The 2,373-nt window shown below is 33.5% G+C and overlaps 1 protein-coding gene across 6 annotated transcripts in view; it reads right to left on the bottom strand.

Annotated features, from left to right (window-relative positions):
* The window catches only part of LOC106867583 (zinc finger homeobox protein 3), a 502,463-nt gene that overhangs the window by 306,091 nt on the left and 193,999 nt on the right, over positions 1-2,373 (bottom strand). For all 6 annotated transcript variants that reach the window (XM_052974080.1, XM_052974079.1, XM_052974078.1 and 3 more), the window contains exon 2: positions 2,205-2,280. The gene's annotated coding sequence lies outside the window, so the exon portion shown is untranslated. The remainder of the gene's footprint in view (positions 1-2,204; positions 2,281-2,373) is intronic.

The raw sequence follows: 2,373 nt of genomic DNA, 5'->3' as shown, positions 1-2,373 counted from the left end.
ATGTAATATTTATAACTCTTAGCTCATATTTTCGAGCTCATTTGCAAAATGCTCAATACACGCCTATGTTAGCAGTCTGGGCCCTGTTGTAACCGAGTGATGATAAATCAGGATTATTTCTACACACCTAAAAGGTTTCGTGCGGATGACGTTTCTCAGTCGAATCGTCACGCTCTTCAGTCGACTGACGATCGACCGTCCGATACCTTTAAATACGAGGAAAATAATCCCATCTGCCACACACACACACACACACACACACACATTGAAGGTGTATGTACGAATTAGGAAGTTTTAAAGATGTGTAGGGAATATAGAATATATTATAAAAGATTCGAGCAGAATGGAGGAATGCAAAAAAAAAAAAAAAAGAAGAAAAGAAAGTGGGCTGTTATGATAGAAAGAGTAGGACAATAACAGGGTGAAGAACGGGTATATAAGGTGTATAGAACGGGTATATGAAACCATGTGGGTATGAAGCAACTTCTGTAAATTTGGTCCAGTTAATCGTTTTTTGTTTTGTTTTTTTTTCTGCTTTTTTTATTTGGTCCAAGAAAATTCCTGTGAATTTTCGTTTTTTTGTTTTTCTTTCGTTTCTTTTTTTTTAAAGTTTCTGTGGGTGTGTTTATAGTCCTTTTTTTGGTATTTTGTTACGTTTTTTTTTTATTATAAATATTTGCAATTTCAGAATTATTAAATTCCACTTTTTTTCTGTATTTGTTTTTTTTTTTGGTTCGTTTTATTTCGTAGAATTTTTTTTTTTTTTTCATTGTTGAAACAAAACACATACGCGCACCTAAACTTGCATGCACGCGCGCGCGCACACACACACACATGCATGTGCGTGCATGTGTGTGTATACGTGTGTGTGTGTGTATGAGTTATATCCGTGTGCTTCTCTCCTTCAGTGTTCTAAGATCCAGTGTCCCGTCGTTTCGCTGATATTGCTGTTGTTGTTGTTGACGTTGATAATAATGATGATGAGGAGGATTAATGTCATTTTTTTTTTTTTCTCATCAGTTCTTTCTTTTAAAAAACATTTTATTCAGTGTTTATTATTTTCTGGTCACGTTTCGCATCATATTGTCAAAACAGTATAATCCACACATTGAACATATAATACTAACATTGGTCGTATTTTATTTGTAATAGTGATTTCTTCAATAATAATAATAATAATAATAATGATGATGATGATAATTCAGGTGTTTTCAATTTGTGTTTTTTTGTTTTTGTTTTGTGTCAGATATTCTGGGAAGCATAATAAATATAACACTGTAATAATATATATAAACAACATATTAAATTGAAAAAATTTTTTTTTTTCTATGTTCATTTCGCTTTTTAAAATTCCATATTTGGGGAGAAAAAAGCGTGGTCAAAAATGTATTGAAATTTTTTTTTTTTTTTTACAATAAGAGTCAAATAAATAACAAAACAAACAATGAATGCAAATAAAGTGAAGTCTCTCTCCCCACCCCATCATTTTCCCTCTACCCGTCGGGAAAACGATAAAAAGAATCACACACACATTCAAGTGCGCTCGCATGCACACACATACACTCAAACACTCACACACACAAAACATACAATTCACATAAACACACACACACACACACACACACACACAAAAGAAATTACAAATTAAATGGACGAAAACAACCCTGGAATAATTTCAGGAAAATCTAACTAAAAAAATCGAACTATGGAAAACTACATACATACATACATACATGCATACATAGGCGCACACACGCAGGGACATTTCACCTCCCACTTATACATGGGACGAACGACCGCAAACATCCAAATTGATTTTGCAGTCATTTTGGCGAGGAATGGTGACAGGACGATTCCAGTATTAGACTGGTATTGAAGTGCCGTGGTCGATACATTAATATTTCTAACACATAGGCATAAGAACCGCACATTCCAGCAGGGAGTAAGAGTCCTTCAAGTCGAAGCTAGTGCTATTCGAGGCGCATATATAAAGTCCGACCCCGAAAGGACTAAAAGCGAAGTGAAGCTAGGCCAGGGTTTGAATACAGTAGACAAGGAACAAAAATGACAGTTTTCTTTTCTTTTCTTATTCGCATTTTTTTTTTCATTTTTTTTTCTTTTTGTATCTGACGGTCAAACGGTTCCGCTCCACCTACGAAATAATCACCAGAGAAACTATTCTGGATTGAAATAAAAGTACTTACTCATAAAGTTATCACCAATCCAGCATTCTGTAAGGTTACCAGGGATTGTGGGTCGATATTTTCACACGGGGTAAATCTAGAATATAAAACAAACAGCTATATAGAAACAATATATATATAGTTATATATATATATATATATATATATATATATATATATATATATATAT

The sequence above is a fragment of the Octopus bimaculoides genome, chromosome 17, assembly GCF_001194135.2.
Source record: "Octopus bimaculoides isolate UCB-OBI-ISO-001 chromosome 17, ASM119413v2, whole genome shotgun sequence".
Taxonomy (NCBI): domain Eukaryota; kingdom Metazoa; phylum Mollusca; class Cephalopoda; order Octopoda; family Octopodidae; genus Octopus; species Octopus bimaculoides.
The sequence above is the reverse complement of the archived record's forward strand: the minus strand, read 5'-3'. Positions and strand labels throughout refer to the sequence as shown.